Source organism: Diabrotica virgifera, chromosome 3 (assembly GCF_917563875.1).
Source record: "Diabrotica virgifera virgifera chromosome 3, PGI_DIABVI_V3a".
Classification (NCBI taxonomy): domain Eukaryota; kingdom Metazoa; phylum Arthropoda; class Insecta; order Coleoptera; family Chrysomelidae; genus Diabrotica; species Diabrotica virgifera.
In genome coordinates, this window is record NC_065445.1 from 162,656,880 (window position 1) to 162,677,099 (window position 20,220).

Sequence of the window (20,220 nt, forward strand, 5' to 3'; positions counted from 1 at the left end):
GGAATTTTTTTAAACTGTAAATGTTTGATTGCTCTTGACCAGCTTTCATATTTGCAAAATAAATTGGGTACGACTATATATGTTTGTTGTTCGTTTTATTGTAATCCTTAAGCCTCAAGATATTGTTTAGTTTGAAAAACACTATTTTTTATCACTAGGCAAATACAATTTAGGTATGTAAATTTTATATCAACTTTAACTTTTAGAAATTGATATGGTAACAACACATCACTGCCTATTGATTTCAAAGGCGGGGATTTAGAGGCAAACGCTAAATAAACAGCAAATATGTGTCTGAAGTAATATATTAAAGCTCGTTGAGTTAGGCTATCTTTAGCTTATTCTTTCCATTTCACTCCTGTAATAAATGTTGTTGCTAGTAAGTTAGTACTTGGTTCTGAATTTACCTGGTATTGGTATTTACATTTGACCCAGTATCTTACCAAATTCTTTCCCCACTTAGGCCGACAATTTAAAGTGCCCTCTGTTATGGCCCAACAGAACAGGCCATGTCTAAAGTTGCCCCTACGAAGCAATCTTAATTGCCGCTAAGAAGCGATCTGTTTGTTTTTTCTTCGTTAGTAACTTTCATAAAATTTCTTACAGTTCTTGTACATATGTATATGTATAGCTTAAACGCTTGAATAAACTTATTTTAGCTTGAGCTTTACCATGTATATTAGTAAGACATAAATTAAACTTGAAAATATAATCAGTATGACGCACGCCGTTGACTGACTATCTTTAATGATTAAATTAATATATTACTATGGTTTGTTTTTTAACCAAGAGGAGTGATTCAAATTTACCGCGCTGTATTGCTTGCTTGTAATTGGTCCAACAGCAGGCAAGTTTACTCCACTGTTATAAAATTTTGACACTAATGACATTTATCAAATTTTGAAACTAGTGACATTTCATAGGTTAATTAAGTTATATCAGCGATTTTTGTGTTTTCTGTGTTATTCCTTTAATTTTTAGCTTGTTAGTCTGCTTTTATATAAAAAGCAGTTGTTTTTGGAACTCCTTAGCGACGTATTAATTTAATATAATATTTATGGATTACCGTTGAGGGCGGACTAGATCAACCAAAAAAGAAGATGTATTTGGTTATTATTCTAGTCACTTTCTTGGGTGTGAATCTGTCTTTTTTGTTTACTCTTCTTGGTTAAAAAATAAACTATAATCATTATACATATTATGATTGTGTGCTGGCACAATGCATCGTCTTTTTTAAATTTACCGCGCATTGGCTGTTACCCGTATAATTGGCAACGTTGGATCAAGTGTGCGAATTAGCTTCTCGTGTCAAAGTTTCCACCACCTTGTCTGTCTCTCTCTAGGACCTCTCTCTTCCTTGTATGTTGGTGTCAATCTTGCTTCACTATTTGAGTGGGACATCAGTGTTGCCAGACGTACGATAATTATCGTATTTGTACGATAATTAAAGGTGATGTACGATCAATATGAATAAATGTACGATAATTTCTGAATTATTTGAAATGCATAAACAATTGATCGAAAAACACCTTTTTTTGCTTATTTTATAAATACATATATTTACTTTAATTTATAAAAAAATGTTAATAACATAACTGTTATTTATTATCCTAACAAACATCTTTAATTTTAACAAAGATGAGGATATTTGTATTGGGACTGTTAAAAGGTACATCTGTGGTAATTTTTTCTAAAAAGTCTACAACAGGAAAAAATATGAAGTTTTATTTTTGTTATAATTAAATTCATTCATTATAACAAAACTAAAGCATCCTTGATATTTTTAGTATTGCGTCTTCGTCTGTTAGGCGGCTCTATTCGAGTTACTTTGGATTAAAAAAAAATGAAGAAAATGTTATAAAATCGAGAAAATACATTTTTTTAACGTATAGGTACGTATACCGATTTTGAACTTTGAATATTTTTTATGATGAATGATGGTTATTGCTCATCATATATATGATGATGAAGGTAGTTTTTGAATACTCATACCTGAAGTATTACTTTTTTGCAATGTGATAGCAAAAGAGGTAAAAAAATAAAATCTACCGAAATTTGACGATTTCTACTGAAAAATTAAGTGCAGTTGGTTGTACGATAAAATCATTTAAAAAACGATAATTTCTGCAGCATTGTACGATATTTTCGTTTTGATCATCTGGCAACCCTTGGGACATGGCCATTCCATCCGTATTGACAGTTCATTGTTTTTCACTTAGAATATAAAATAGGACTTCTGTATGAGCTTTCGTAACGTTCGGTTGTGTGACAGTTCAGTGTGGAAGTGATAATTCAAAAAAAAACGCAGGCGACAAAAACAAAATAGGAACTACATAATAGAGGTAACTAACAAATTTCCTATCTGTTGAATTCCTAAATTTCCTGTACTTTCTTTGAATAAAATAAATTATACATTATCTAGTTAGGTAAAAAAGAGACAGCTTTGCATTACACGGTTAATTATGGGGGATACTACCGGGGGGGCTAACCCCCCCGGTGATGAGGAGATGTTAGATAATATAGAAAACACTGAAAATAATAGTAGTTTAAAGAATACACCATTACTTGATAGCAATGCTAATTCAATCACTAATAATAACAATGAAATAAAAAAAGGAAAAAAACATTTCTATTATCAGTACACTGATACCGGTCCCTTTGAGGTATTTATGGAGTCAAAAGGCGATAACGTCGGTAATTATAGTTTTTTGAAATTAGCAAAATACATAAATGACAAAAAAATCGAGAATGTACTTAAACTTAGCAAAAAAGGAAAAAACCGAATTAGCGTTGCTTTCAAGAAATGGGAGGATGCTAATAAATTTGTTTTAAATGACGTGGTCAGAAATGATGGATATGAATTGTTTATTCCGGCAAATAACGTAACATGTAGGGGAGTCGTTAATAATGTAGATACTAGTATATCGGATGCAGATCTAATCAAATTTTCGGGATTGGCTTCGGCCAACATTAAAGTACTAGAAATAAGACGATTTAAACGGAAGTCTAAATATGACACGGAGAAATATATTGATACAGAAACGGTCGCATTTACCTTTTCGGGAAAAGTAATCCCGAAGGAAGTGAATATATATGGGATCCCTTTTAGGGTAAAACCATACATGATACCAGTGGTTCAATGTTATCGGTGTTTTCTTTTTGGACACACAAAAAATCTTTGTAGAGGGGGAGAAAAATGCAAAAACTGCGCGGAAAAAATACATGAAGGGGATTGTTCGATGAAATGTTTACATTGTAATAGCAGCTTTCATATAAGTACCTATGAGGAGTGTCCAGAGTATGTGAGACAGCGGAATATTAAGGCTGTCATGTCTCTGGACAATCTTTCATACTACGAGGCATGCGAGAGATTTCCTTATGTTTCTACTAGAAAATCGCAAGAGAATAATATATTCAGAATGAGCCAGGAGGAATTCCCAACATTACATAAAACTCAAATAAATAATTTAGAGACAATTCCCATCAATATGCGATGGATAGAAAATGTAAAGAGTAACCCTGAACACCTGTTTAGTAGAAAAATGGAGAATAACTCAAACAAAAATAAAAGAAAGGCTAATGAAACAAATAAGACATACAATAAAGAAGTACACAATCAATATTTATTATCTCCAAATGGGAGAAGCGAAGAGAGAGCTCGTGCAGTAAACAATGAGACTCCTGGATGTTCCCGTACAGAGCAACTAGAGAGGGACACAGAAAAAACACTGAATGCGATATTAAAAAAACTAGATTGGAAACATAAGGAACATATAATCAATTACTTGAACCAGCTATTTATACATGAAAGCTCATCGAACCAAAAGTTGCTAGATTTAGATGGATATCAAGAATCCACTTATTATCCAATGGAACATAAAAAGTTTAAGCAGTAACTATAACAGTCTGAAATATTTCATAAGCGAACATAGACCCAAATTAATTCTATTAAATGAAACTTGGCTAAAAAATAATCATCACTTCTATCTAAGAGGATATGAAATACATAGGTTGGATCGAGGGGATGGTTATGGTGGCCTAGCTACTGTGGTTCATAATAGTCTGGATCACAAAATAGTATATAGGTATAATAATAATGTTAGTAAAATTCAAATTTTAGCAATAAAAATAATAGATTGGGACATTACAGTTATTAACATTTATATCCATCCTAGGGCAAAAATAAATTTAAATAGTTGGGTTGGACGCATAAATAAAATCAGGGGAAATAAAATTTTAATGGGGGATATGAATGCACATAATGCACTTTGGGGAAGTCAAGTGTCTGTTAATGTTAATGGAAGAATAATTGCTGAATCCTTAGAGGATTTGGATCTAGTTTGCTGCAATGATGGGAGACCCACGCGGATTACCCTACCTGGACAGAATGCCTCAGCGGTAGACCTAACACTAATTTCCTCGGAAATTGCAAATATATGCCAATGGGATGTGTTAGAGGATTCTGGAGGCAGTGATCATTTTCCAACTTCTTGCAAAATCGCAATTGTAAATGAAAATATAGTAACACAAAAAAGTCATAAAAGAAATACAAAGAATGTCAATTGGGAGAATTATGCTTCAAAAATGGAAGACTTGATGAAGAATGGGTGTGAAGACTATAATTCATTTACACAAATTATGGAAATGGTGAGTGATGAGGAAATACCTCTCTTGAAAACAGAAAAATCTATAAGAAAAAAGAAAAGCCCTCCCTGGTGGGATAAGGAATGCTCTAATTTAATAAAAACAAGAAAAGAAAAAATTAAAAAATATAAGGAAGAAGCAAGCAATGAAAATTATATTGAAATCAAAAAAATATTTGCATACAGTAAAAAAATATTTAAAACAAAAAAAAGAAATAGCTTCAAAAGCTTTTGCAATGGATTGACAAGGGACACTCCTCTATCTGAAATATGGCGAACAGTTAAGCTATTCTCCACATATCAAAATGCTGTAATCCCTGCTAAACTTCCCAACAAAAACATAGCTCAGAACATATTAAATAATTTGGCAATTGACATAACAGATCCTGAGTTCATGGTTACCCTAACTAACGAGGATGTGGAGGACATTTCAAGGCAAGAAATAATAAGTGTCATAAATAAAAAGGATAAGGCTACTGGCTTAGATCTTGTAACATATAGCATGATAAACAGACTTCCCCTGGTGGCGCTAGATACATTGTCAAAAATATTTAATCAAATAGTTAAAAGAAACACAGGTTTTCCACAAGAATGGAAAAACACCCTTGTCATTCCCTTTTTAAAACCCAATAGAGACCCTTTATGTGAGGATAATTATAGAAACATAGCTCTAGAGTCATGTGTAGGCAAAATTTTGCAAAATATAATTAAATTAAGAATAGAACAAATAACGGAAAAAAAATCGATACTAAGCCCTAAGCAGTTAGGTTTCAGAAGAAACAAAGGGTGCAACGATAACTTAGCTTTAACAATTAATTATATTAGAACTGGATTTAGTAAAAATTTAAATACAATTGGAATTTTTTTGGATATCAGTAGGGCATATGATACAGTCAATATATATTTGCTATATAAATACTTATTAAAGTATGACATCCCAATAACTTATGCAAACTTGATCTTGCAATTTTTGCTCAACAGAAATATCTACGTTAAAGACAAATCAAATAATATATTAGGCCCAATGCAAGCATCCACTGGATTGCCTCAAGGGTCTCCACTCAGTCCAATATTATTTAATCTCTATACTAGATCCCTACATGATTTAATAAACCATGAGATGGAGTGTTTTCAATATGCAGATGATTTTGTAATTCTGGTGCAAGGATCTGATATATACAAGCTAATTAATTCCTTAAATACCCATATAATAAATTTACAGGAGTGGTTTGAGAAACACAACTTTAAAATTTCAGCACACAAATCAAAAGCAATAATATTTAGAAAAAGAAGTCAGGCTTATAACTTCCCACATTTGATATATCAAAATATGGAAATTCCATGGAAAAATGAAATAAAGTATCTGGGATTTCATTTACAGTGCAATTTGAATATGACAATTCAAATTAACGACATGATAACTAAAGCAAACAAAGGAATAAATGTCATGAGAGCAATTTGTGGTACAAAATGGGGAGCTGACCCGAACATTCTTTTGAGTTTATACAAAGGAATAGTTAGATCTCATTTAGATTACGCAGCCAATCTTTTAAACCCCTGCAGTAAAAGTTTGATGATGAGGTTGGAACAAGTACAGAATGTTGCCTTGAGAATCGTAACGGGTTGTCTACGTTCTACACCCATCTTAATATTGCAAGCAGAATGTTCAGTAACAACGTTACAAGTTAGAAGGGAGATACTAGCACATAAATATATACTCAAACAAATGCCGGAAAAAAACAATATCATAGTAAAGAGTCTAAATAAGCTAAACGAAGCAATAAATGCAAACAATAGATTCTGGAGGAACAAGGTCATACCTGATTACTCACTAGCATATACAAATATACTCAAAAAAACAAAAAACATAATTAGATATAAAATCAATCCTATATATGAGGTAGAAAGAAAAACTCTTCTATACCCCATTACAATTAAAAGTCTAGAATTTGAAAAATATGAAATTGAATCGAACGAAAGGTTCATAGCTAAATATGGTGGAATATATAATAATCATACCCACGTATATACAGATGGATCAATAGACCCACAAACAAATCAATCGGGATTTGGAATTTACATCCCAAGCATCAATTATAAATATTCGTCACGACTCCATAACTACACACAAATCTGCACAACTGAAATAATAGCGGTATACAAAGCCATGTCGGTATGTATTGAAAAGGAAATCATGAAAGCAGTGATCTTTGTAGATTCAAAAAGTGCCTTATCCAAAATATCTAGTCACAAATGGGACCAAATGGATTATGTAACTATAATGACCAAAAAACTACTGGTAGATGCAAATAATATGGGATTTTCAATAGGATTAGAATGGGTACCGGGACATCAGGGGATTAAAGGCAACGAGGTGGCAGATAGCTTGGCCAATATTGGGAGAGAATTAAGAGTACCATATGATGTAAAAAACATCAGCACAGATATCTTTTGTGTTACAAAAAAGAACATCTTGACTCAATTTTACAATAACTGGTATTCCCAAATTAAAGGTAAATATCCGGACTATTATGGACTGCAGGATAGTTTCCCTATAAAACCTTGGTATAACAAATGTGGATATTTGGGTAGGAACAATATTACTAACCTTAATCGTTTACGAAGTGGACATTGCAAAACTCCTTGTTATCTCCACAAAATAGGCAAAACGGAAACACCGATATGCGAATGCGGTACTATGGGAACATTGGTACACATCATCTTTGAGTGCCCCATAAATAAACATAAAGATATGGATTTGTATCTAGAACTAATAAAAGCTGGAACAGACAGTCCAATATCTTTACAGAGCATTTTATATAAACCCTCGAATAAAGTTATTAAGATAATCAATAAATTTATCAAATTTTTTCAAGTAGATCTATAGAATTTTGAAAAAATAATAATAATAACAATAACAATAAATAAATACTTCAGAAAATACAGGGAATCTCCTAAAATGTCAAAAATTATATTTGTATCCTTAAAATCCTTAATCCTAACCGAAGGTAGCCAGCCCTAAACCTATGTGAAAATGTTTGGAAGCTACCCCCAAACGAGAAAAGTCTTAAGTTAACCTTAAATGTTGTAACACTTTTCCCCCTCTAGCTACAGAAAAACAAGAAGAAGGACAAGGACCACATAGGACCAAAAAAAAAAAAATAGATCTGAAGTTGACAGGACACCTGGTTGTGCATTGCCTTGAGCAAGACGCGCATAACCAATAACATGTACTGGGTAAATGATTAAAAAAAAATCGAAACCCAAAAAAAAGGAAGAAGAAGAAGTAGAATATAAAATAAAGATTTTTCATTGTTTATTGTTTATCCTCGTATTTTATTTTGGATTCATTTGGATTTCCTTTGCTGTTTTTTGTGAACTTTGTAAACTTTACCACAATGCAAAGTGATTCTTTAAGGAAATTATTATTGGAAACTCCAGATGTTGGAGAAAGGTAGGTGAAACAATTTTTATTTACTGTTAATTTTTCCTTGTTATCAATAATGATGAATTCTGCAAGCGATAACATTATTTCTTTTGTTTTAGATATTTATTGAAGCTGAAAATAATTGGAGATTTAGATCCATATACAATTCAGTCAGAATTGGATTTTACAGTAAAGTGCATTCCACCAAATTACTATTATAGATATTTATACATATCTGGTGGAGGCTCACAGTTACTACTCTAAACAGCAGATGAAAGCATACAAAAGCTTTCAGGCACATAAATATTTTACAGCTGGATTTGTTTTGAAAGCTGGAGTAAAAATTCTTAATGATTTCTATATTATTGTTGGAAAGTTATGCCTTTATTTTATTTATTCACCATTAAGAAATATATGGGTAACAGTATTAGTGTCTTTTGGATAAATTGGTTCTAAATATTAGATTTATTTACATTCATACAGTAAAACATCCGTTAACCGAACCCTTTTTAACCAAAACATCATTTAACTGAAACGTCCATATAAGTAATAAACATAGCTGCAAAACATAATTGTCAAAAGAACAGAATTTTTTTTTAAAACATTTCAAACATGTTCATTTTATGAACATTTCATAAACAGATTTCATGTACAAAAAGCAATGTTATTTTTAACCAAAATTCTTGTTATCCAAAACGCACTTCCCCCCAATTATTTCGGTTAACGGAGGTTTTACTGTATATCTGTATGAAACAATATTAAATACTTATTAAACAATATACAAATGTTAGTGATATGTGTATCTATAAAATATTCCATTTTAGCATCCTATCTTTTAAAATTGGAGGTACATAGTATTCGCATTAGTCATATTTAGAAAAATAGTTTTTTGTGTCTCCTGTACAATTTGGATAAATGGAGTTACACAGTTTACAGATTAGGTTGACGACATGTAATGGCTAGGATAGAAAAGATAATCATAAACAGTCATGATTGTTTGTTCTAAAATTATATTATATGAATGTCTGATTTTAAATAAAATATTTTCAATCATTCTAAAGAACGCAAATACTGTAATAAAAATAAATTTTTGTAGTTTAAACATGCCAAAAAGCTAAAATATTTTTTTTAGATGAAGGGTTCCCAAAAAGCTATTGCTAAATCACTAAATGTTTGGGTGGGGTGATAGCCAGTTATGATGACAGCAAATGTACAATGTATGTGTATGGCCGGTAATAGTGAAGTTTGCAGCCGAGTATGCCCAAAGCAAGATAGAAGAAGAAGAACCCAATGCATGTACAGATGTTAGTGAGCTCGCACACCAAAGCACTATCCTACATCACATATGGCATGAATTTCGAAAAGATATGCACTGAGTGGTCACATATGCACTGAGTGGTCACTCGAAAGTCACCGAAAACCAGATGTGACACTCAGTGCGTATCTTTTCACAATGCATGCCACATGTGATGTACTATATTGCTTTGGTGTGCGAGCTCCCTTACAGCTACACGGTTTGGAGATAGCAACATGTGCATTATCTGATGGAAAAACTAATGAGTCTTGAAACTGTTTGGTCAGAGTGCTTATTGTGCTCTCTAAATGAACTGAAATATAATAAGACGGCTTTGGCTTCGTGATGCAGCGATATGAAAATGGTTATTCATTTTTAATTATAATGTACTTATTCATCATGAGTAATTATGTATTGGTCTTTTAAGTGTGTATTTATTTTTGTAATTAGTATCAACTTATAATGATAATATACATTTATTTATAAGGTATGACTATGTTCCGAGTCTAAAATAAATGTTTTAAAAATCGAATCCTGCCTCCTGTTATTTACTACCCATGGATATCACAAACTTATGCTTACTGAAAGGTTTGTTCGTAGAACAATCAGCAACAATTGCCAATCATCAGACACATGCATGTTCGTAGTCTACCAACGCTAACTGCGCATATGTCTGATGGTTGGCAACGGTTGCTGATCGTTTGGATTGTACTATGAACAAAACCTATTAGGTCTGGATCCCGAGTACCAAAAAAATTAATTGATAGCAAGCTGAAAATTTGTTAATAGCTTAATGGTGTCTAGTTGGACAAACTTTGATGTATGGGGACACTGGAACAGTTTAAAAATTTAGAACGTCAGATTACGAAAATGTCCCATGTATTTTGTCAGACAGAACATCCAATTGATTTGTTACCCTTTCATCAAACTCTCCTGCAAAAATCAGACTGCTATACTAACCAACATGATTCCTGTCATTTGATCTGTTCTTTGTGTCCCACTCAATGAAATGCCCATTTGGTGATAAACACCATCTGATTTTCGCATGAGAGTTTAATGAAATTTTAACAAATCAATTGGAAGTTCTATCTAAATACAGTAGACTCCCTCTTAACCGGCCACCTCGGGATCAGAGCCTGTCCGGTTAATCCAATGTGCGGGCATTTTCATGAGAAAAATCAAGTACATATATCAAACACAAGTACAGGAAGGTCTATATTAATAAAGATCACGGAGTATACAGTTGAAAAATACTATTTATTTCTATGTATGTACATACTTACATATTTAACTATTTTACAAACTTGTTTTAAAAGAATCGGTAACTTTCTTCTATTTCTTGACATTAAGTGAATTTTTAAAAGCTACATCTCTCCACTTTTTAAAAACCAAAACGTCTATTGGGGAGTGGCCGGTTAAGAGGGAGTCTACTGTACATGGAATGTTTTCATAGTCTGACGGTCCAAATTTTTAACCTGTTCCACAGTTAAAACTTCCCGTTCCAGAGTTCCCATACATCAAAGTTTGTCCGACTAGACACTGTTAAGTTATAACAAATTTTCAGCTTGCTATTAATCAACTTTTTTTGGTATGCGGGATCCAGGTCTATATGGAAAAAAATAAATAATAAAACAAATTCTCTGTCAAAACTGCATTTATTTTGAATAGAATAAAAAAAACAAAATAATATTGTTTTAACAAAATAGGGGATAAATGTTAAAATTTAGTATTAATAATGTTTTTCACATTGGCCTATCCTGGTCAGCTCGACTTCCACAGTTCACTACTATACAAGTCACAGGCATGTTTTCAGCATTCAAAATCACCAAAAACGAAAAGTTTATAAAATAATTAATCTAATGAATGTCTTTAAATACTATATTAGCTCAAAATCACGACAAAAAACAAATTAACATTATCCCGATCAGTTGGACTTCCACAGTTCACTACTATACAAGTCACATGCAAGTTGTCAGCACTCAAAATCACCAAAAACGAAAAGTTTATAAAATAATTAATCTAATGAATGTCTTTAAATACTATACTACCTCAAAATCACGACAAAAAAACAAATAGAAAAATCAATAATTACATTGAGGTTAGGTTACTAATAATAAACAAAGTCTCCTAACCTAAAAAATATTCCATGCCTATATCATAGAGGTATATATTAACATAGAGGGAGCCTACCTTCCGCGCTTCCTGACGACAAGATCCCGTGGACTGGTTTGCTGCATCTCTTTCTAACACATTGTATCGAAAATCTATGATGACATTCAGTGTGAAGATAGGCACGGAAGAGGAGGACAACTGTAGCAGCTTTACTATGCGTAAGAGTGAAACAGCACTAATCGAAATAAAAAAGATGGTGTCGTCACTTCGCTCTGAATGACAGTCTCTCTATGCTAATATATAACTCTATGGCCTATATCCCCCTGAGGGCGTATTGCTTAGGAGGAGATGCCAATAGGGCTTTTCATCGATTGTCATTTGTTTCGAGCTTCTGTCATGTGTCACATAATATTAATATATCTACGCCATACGTCTTTGGGTTTGTATCATTGGTATATAGCATAACGTATGACGTAGATATATTAAAATTATGTGACACATGACAGAAGCTCGAAACAAATGACTGTGAATGAAAAGCCCTATTACCTAATTATGTCATTTGTCATTAAATCCAAATTGTCAATGTCAAAATGTAAACGTAAACGACGGACGTAAACAAACTACTCATAACCTAGAATTAAAATCATTAAAATTGAATAATATGAAATGAAATATGAAGTTTATGAAGATAAATTAATGATGAAGACTAAAATATTATAAATTATAATAAACACAGGAAGATTTATTTGTTTGGATTTAAAGTTGCCCTATACTGCATTCTTTACTGTTTAAATTTAACTGACCTTTGTGAATTAAAATCGAGATGAACTAATTAGGAGTTTGTAAACAAATCATAAACCCCGAGAATGGCAAAGAACCTGACCAGACAGTTTTATTGGATTCTTCTCATCAATCAAAAATAATACAAGAATCCCAGGCTAGAATATCCTGTATTGTATAACAAAATAAGTAAGTTGGGAAGTCTGGATCCTTAGAGAATAGGGCGAATAGATGAATGGAAAGTGGACTGAGTAAGCAGGTTCTACCCTTCATTAATTGACTCAAAACCAAGGAAGCTTAGGAATGGCAAAATCAGGATCAAAGTGAAAGCACATTAGTCAGCATAAGCAAGTGTTGGAGTTATAACTTCAAACTATAAGTTGTTTATATATTTTAGTGTTTTATTGGCTGAACACAATAAATTTTTAGTTTATCAAATACTATTTTATTATTCGAGTCAAACCATACTAATTTTCATAAATTTTGCATTTTGTGGTGACATTCAGTTAGGAAGATATTCATTCCATGCCTTGATAGCTAAGAGAGGATCTTTATAAGGTAAACAAAAAATAAAATCCTGAAACTGTCAGTCAGCTTTTAATTAAAATGAAATATTTTCTTCAAAAATACACTTCGAATAAGAGAATCTTTTTTTCATAAACACAGTTTATCCATTGTGAATGATACTTCAGGGTTCCAAGTGAATAGCAGATTTCAAATTCCCCGACTTTTTCCTCACCTCGTTATTGATTCATTTTCAATATTTATTTTAAAAGTTGATGTTTATAATAATTAACATAGTGTATTATACTGCCGTCCTAAGCCAAAAGGGTGTATCTCAAAAGTTTTCGATTTTTATATTATGGTTCTTAAGGACCCCTAATACAATGTTTAACCTATTTCCTAAGTGAAAAAGATGCATTTTAACTCCATAGTGCCTAAAAATTGGTAATAAAATTAGACGCATCTATACGAGTGCTTGTAAAACCGATAAATCACAGTAAATCGAAAACTTAAAATATTGCGAATAACAATGGACAAAACATAGACTAGGTATTTATAAAATAAATATTGCTTTCTTAATTGGGCGAGTTTCACCTCTATTTGCTTCTTTTCAAGAGTAAACTACTATATTGCCTATGTAAAGTGAAAAAATAAATACAAGATGTTCAAAACATGGGGGCTTCTACTTACCATTTGGCAAGTACCTGTATGTTCATACCAATTGTTTGCGCCAATATGAATATATATTTCATTTATTTTAATTCGGGAACGTCTTGGCAACACAGTTCTAAGTAAGCATAATCTTCTGTCCTTTATGTTAAGTCAGTCAGTCGTTAACAGACATACGGTCGGAACGTATAGTACACTTTGACAATTTTAATTTGATTTTGTGTGTGTTTTCCGTGAGACAAATTGACGATACCAGACAACATATTTTCGGTAAGTTCCCTTCTTTTATCCCATCCTTCATTTTCCTTAATGCCACCGAAAATAGTGCTTCAACATTTAACAACACGAAGAAAATCTCGGTAAGTTATTATTATTAAATTTTTTCCATTTGGTTTCCTAAAAGCCAAAACATAATTGGTCCTTCGAGCCGGATATTCAGCGTAGGTTTACAGTTTGCTTTGCTTAGTTTTGTATTATTAAATAATAATATTCTTATTTAGAAACAAATTGTTCGGTAAAATTTAATGTCGGCACGTATCGGAAAAAAAAAACTCTGTGATAACTTTTTGCTGATTTTTGTATTTGTATCGTTTTTGTTTCTCGGAACAACTTGGGCTTCGGGCGTGAAAGAAGTTAGGTTTTTAAATATTTGCGGTGTTGTCAAACGTGAATATTTTTCGACTCAATCGGTTACGGAAAAATTCGGATGTATGAATAAAAATTATTTTGTAAACAAATACTAAATTTGATTCACGGTTCTAAACAAAATAAAGAGTTTGCATAATAACTGCCCGGAAGGCTTGTTTTTTAACAAATCTCTATAATTAATTAATTTTATTCAAAATTTATACTCAGACCTGGTTTGTTATATGCTACAGTTTTCTTAAAGTAGACTTTGTTTTTTTTCTGATTTTGCGGATTGATTTCAGTAACAATGACTACTTACGAAAGGCAATTTAAAATATTAACGGCTAAAAAAGAAACACTTTATACAATCATTCAGACTTTATATGACTTATCGAAAAACTTAACTACGGATAAAACCATTAAAAAATTTACAAACTTGTATCAGTCGTTGGATTCGACAAGGACAGAAATTCTCAAAATTTTGGATGAAATCAACGCAGTCGGGTTTGACGTTGATGAAAACTATAAACCAGATTTTCAGGTGATGTCTGTTATTAACGAAATGTGTTGTGAAGCAAGGGCGGCTTATACAAAATTAAAACCAAGCACCAATATTGTAAATCCAACTTTACAGCAAAGTACACAACAACAGTGTAATGTACACAGTCTTTTGCCAAAAATCACTATTCCAGATTTCCACGGAGAAACAAAGGAATGGGAAACTTTTTATTCGATTTACAAACCATTGGTACACGATAATTTCCAGCTGACGGATGCAGATAAGGCTCGGCTTTTGGTTTCACATTTAAAGGGATCGGCCCTTAGTATTTGTGCGGGAATAGCTACTTCTGGGGATAATTATGACACGTTATGGAAAGCACTTTTAGAAAAATATCATAATAAAAGGTTGTTAGCAAACACTTATTTACAACAAATTTTTAATTTTAAATCCTTGCAATCGGAATCTGAAAAAAATCTAAACAGTTTTTTAGAAATCTTTGACGCCTCGGTTAATGCCTTAAAAAAGTTGGATGTCCCGGATTTAACGGATTTTATTTTACTTTATCATGCACTCTCAAAACTGGACAGGGAAACGGTAAAATCTTTTGAAAATCACATGCGCGGAACGGTTATTCCTACTTACACGGATTTAATTAAATTTGTTAAGGATCAAACAAAAATTTTGCATAATAGTGACTCACAAGGGGCTAGCTCCAGTGGCTACCATAAAAATAAAAATTCGAAATCATTTTTTGTAAGCCAGCATGAGAATAAAAACAATAACAGAATGCCTTTTTGTGTTTTATGTAAAAAATCGTCACATTTTTTGGGTAGGTGTGATAAATTTAAGGCTATGAATCCTACACAAAGGTACGATTTGGTAAAAAATAATAATTTATGCTTTCTGTGTTTTTCCCAGTCACATGGTGTAAGACAGTGCTTAAAAAGACCGTGTGCCCAGTGTGCCAAGAATCATCATTTTCTTTTATGCGCAGGAAAACCGGAAATAAGGGGTGCGAAGGAAAATAATCAAAATAATCAACCAAATTCTGGTGTCGGTATTCCAGAAACGGGTTCCAATAACCACAATTCGGGTTCAGTTAATTGTGCGTTTCAAAATTCTAGTTTTTTGAGTAGAAATCAGGAAAAAACGGTTCTATTAGCAACGGTAACGGTATGTGTGTTAAATAGTCCTTTACAAAATGCAACGGCGCGGTTTATTTTGGACAACGGTAGTCAGTGTAATCTTTTGACCACGGAATGTTGTAAAAAACTAGGTCTTAGATATACAAAAATTAATTCTTCGGTACAAGGTTTGGGACAAAACTCTCAGTCGGTAAGGGGAGTAACGGACATTATTATCGCTTCGCGTTTTGATCAGACTAAAAAATACGATGTTCAAGCTTTAGTTATTGATCATATTACAGATAAATTGCCAAAAACGAAATTAAATTTGCAAACTTTATCGGAATTTAAAAATTTACAATTAGCGGACGATAAGTTTTTTGAACCTAAATCAATCGATGGCATAATCGGTGCGCAGTTTTTTCCTATTCTTTTCGGCGGTAATCGGATTTTGAGTTCTTCAGGTTTAGGGGCGGCTTTAGAAACAACGTTCGGGTATGTTATTATGGGTCAGGTGGATACGGAATATTCCACTCCCATAAATTTGCTCACTTTAAGGGAAGAAACATCGATTGAACAAATTTTGACAAAATTTTGGGAATTAGAGCAGGTTCCAAAACGGGAAATTCCGGATTTAGACGCTATAGAATGTGAAAATATTTATAAAACCACGGTTTCCAGGGATATATCGGGCCGGTTTACTGTTGCATTACCTTTTAAAAGTTCACCAAAAAATTTGGGAAATTCAAGGGTTTCGGCGGAAAATCGGTTAAAAACCTTGGAAAAACGGTTTACAAAATCGGACAGCTTGCGTGCGGATTACAATAAAATTATGCAGGATTTTTTGGATCAAGGATACTTAAAATTATTGGAAAAAGAAGATTGTGACTTATCCTATTATATTAGTCATCACCCTGTAATAAAATTAGAGAGTTTAAGTACACCTATACGTATCGTATTGGATGCATCTTGCCCTTCAGACAGTGATGTCTCTTTGAATGATTTATTGCATAGCGGGCCTAAACTGCAGGCGGACATATGCACTTTATTAATAAATTTTCGGCTTTTTCCAGTAGCATTGAGTTCGGATTTAAAAAAGATGTTTTTACAAATAAAATTAGTACAAGATCACTGGCGGTTTCAAAGAATATTATGGAGATTTGATCCAAACGAGGAAATAAAAACGTATGAATTTACGGTGGTTGCGTTCGGTTTAAGGTCGTCACCTTTTTTAGCGCTACGGACGGTTCAGCAATTGATAAATGAAGATGGCAAAGATTATCCTTTAGCTAAAAAATATATTTCTTCGGGGCTATATATGGATGATTTTTTAACGAGTGTTCCGGACGAAATTGAAGCTAAAGAATTATATAATCAATCGGTAAATCTCTTCAAAGGTGGTTGTTTTGACTTAGTTAAATGGTCGACTAATTTGGACAATTTGTTATCAGAAATTCCGCTGGAAAAACGTTTACAAAATTCGGTTACATTTAAATCGGAGACTAAAGTTTTAGGGATGCAATGGGATCCGCAGAGGGATGTTTTGAACTATAGGTTAACCACCCCCGATAAAAATTGTACAAAACGTAAGATTTTATCTCTTACTGCAAAATGTTATGATCCTATTGGTCTGATTGCTCCATTTATTTTGCATTTAAAGTTAATGATCAGGGAGTTATGGCAACTAAAATTGGGTTGGGATGACTCACCCCCGGATACGATTAAAAAATCATGGGAAAAGGTATGCAATGAATGGCAAGATTTTTCAAAATTTGAGGTCCCTAGACATGTAGGAGCCATGAGGGATGTTCCGATTATGATTTTGGGGTTTGCGGATGCAAGTCGAGACGGTTACGGTGGGGTAGTTTATTTAAGGGTTGTAAATTCTAGCGGTGAAGTGAGTGTGAGACTGGTTGCTGCAAAATCGAGATGTGCACCTTTAAAAAAGACCATGACCATTCCGAAGCTAGAATTATGCGCGGCTTTGTTGTTATCATCTTTGCTGAAATTAATATTTGAAAATTATAGCAAACTTACTCATATTTCACAACTAGTTGCGTATTCTGATTCGACCACGGTGGTGAGTTGGTTAACTTCGGCAAATACCAAAGATATTTTTGTAGCTAATCGAGTGCAGCAAATTAAAGAAAACCTTCCTAATATTTCATGGCAACATATTGAAGGTAAAAATAATCCCGCGGACTGCTTGTCAAGAGGGTTGACACCCTCACAATTAATAAATCATGAACTTTGGTTACAAGGTCCTAGTTGGATAAAATTACGGGAATCGGACTGGCCTTCTTCAATATTAGAATCGGATATTTCGGAGGTTAAGGTTTTGGTTATTGAGGAGGAGAAGCAGGGTGAAAAAATTCATCCCTTACTTGAATTGGTTGAACGTCATTCTAGCTGGCATAAAATTTTACGGATTACGGTTCGGGTTTTAATGTTGTTAAAATTAATTCCTGTGCAAAAATTAATTACGGCTACTGCGCTAAGAACAGCAGAATGTTATTTAATTCAGTTAATTCAGTTAAAACATTTTGAAACTGAAATAAAAATGATAAAAGAAAACAAACAATGTAAAACACAGCTTAAGAAATTACGGCCATTTTTACAAGACGGTTTACTTATGGTGGGGGGACGATTTAATAATTCATCCCTTAGTTTTTCGGGAAAACATCCACTAATTTTACCGGGAAAAGAAACGTTACTTGAACGGATTGTTGATTTTTATCATATAATTTATATGCATACGGGGGCATATTTGCTTGAAGCTTTATTGCGTCAAAGGTATTGGATTCTTGGGGCAAGAAATCTTATAAGAAATCGGGTTTTTAAATGCAATCGTTGTTTTAGAAATAAACCGAAAATTTTGACACCGCTCATGGCAGATTTACCGGTATCGAGGGTTACTGCTACTAAACCCTTTTTACACGTAGGGGTTGACTATTTTGGGCCAATAAATATTACATTAGGTAAAAAACGTAATGCGGCGGTTCATAAATCGTATTGTTTATTAGCGGTTTGTTTAAGCACAAAAGCGGTTCATTTAGAATTGGTGAGTTCTTTAAGCACACCACATTTTATGCAAGCATTTAAAAGACTTTTAGCAAGAAGGGGCCCATGCAAGGTTTTGTATTCTGATCAGGGATCATCTTTTGTTTGTGCGAAAACGCTTTTAAGTGAAATTAATCGGTTTGCTAGTTCGGAAGAATATCAAAATGCACTGTTATGTGAATTAAATTTGAACGGTGTGGAATGGAAATTTATAAGTCCACAAAGTCCGAGTCACGGGGGTCTTTGGGAAAGTAATGTAAAGAGCGCTAAGTCGCATCTCTATAAGGTCATAGGGGATCAGTTGTTAACATATGAAGAGTTAAATACTCTATTAATTCAAATAGAGGCAATCTTAAATTCGAGACCTCTTTGTCGTCGACCAACTGATTCATCTCAAATATCGGTATTAACTCCATCACATTTTTTAAATTTAACACCGTTAGGAAGTTTGCCGGCCGACGATTTAACAGATTTAAATATAAACCGGTTAGATAGGTTCCAGTTAATCGATCGAATGGTGCAAGATTTCTGGAAAAGGTGGCGTTTGGAATATTTGACCACCTTACAAACTAGAGAAAAATGGAATATACCCTAATAGCACACGACGTCCTTTGGACGTCCAAAATAGGTCCATTTTTGGTCCTTACGTCCATGGACTATAAACGGACGTCCTTTGGACGTCCCATGTTGGACGTCCTTCGGAAGGAATAAATATGGACGTCCTTTGGACGTCCGACGTTGGACGTCCTTCGGACGGAATAAATATGGACGTCCTTTGGACGTCCGACGTTGAACGTCCTTTGGACGTCCATACTGGACGAAATACGGACGTTTTATGAACGCTTATATATTATATTGGACACATTATACCAATTACGGGATCAAATAGCAAAATAATTCAATAAAATATTAACTTAGGCGTTAACTTTACGTTAATGAAATACAGTCAAACCTGTCAGTAACGGCCACTAAAATGAAAGAACTATTGGCCGATATAGAAAGGTGGCCGTTATTGCCAGTTTTTGTAGTCTAGATATACAGTAAAACTTGTGTTACTGGCCACCTGTACTAACGGCCAGTTTAAAAATTCCCCAAACCAATTATATCTAGACTACAAAAACTGGCAATACCGGTCACCTTTCTATATCGGCCAATAGCTTTTTCATTTTTAGTGGCCGTTACTGACAAGTTTTACTGTAATTGGTTTGGGGAATTTTTAAACTGGCCGTTAGTACAGGTGGCCGGTGTTTGCAGGGGGCCGGTAACACAGGTTTTACTGTAGTTTAAATCGAAAAGATTAAATCTTAATTCAAAATTGTATATACAATTATTACAATTATAAACTATAGTTTAATATCCAAAACATGTTTTTGATTTTATGTAATGTAATGAAAATCTTATTTGTAAATTATTGGTTACAATGTTTAACAATAGGAAATATTCAAGAATAAATAAAATAAAAGTTTAATCCTAACAAC

General features: G+C 33.2%; 1 long non-coding RNA gene across 1 annotated transcript; it reads left to right on the plus strand.

Annotated features, from left to right (window-relative positions):
* The first annotated feature begins 2,225 nt into the window (after positions 1-2,225).
* On the plus strand, positions 2,226-7,870 carry LOC126882191 (uncharacterized). The gene is made up of 2 exons (XR_007697209.1): positions 2,226-2,342; positions 7,752-7,870. It is a non-coding gene; the product is annotated as an uncharacterized LOC126882191 (long non-coding RNA).
* Positions 7,871-20,220: the final 12,350 nt, after the last annotated feature.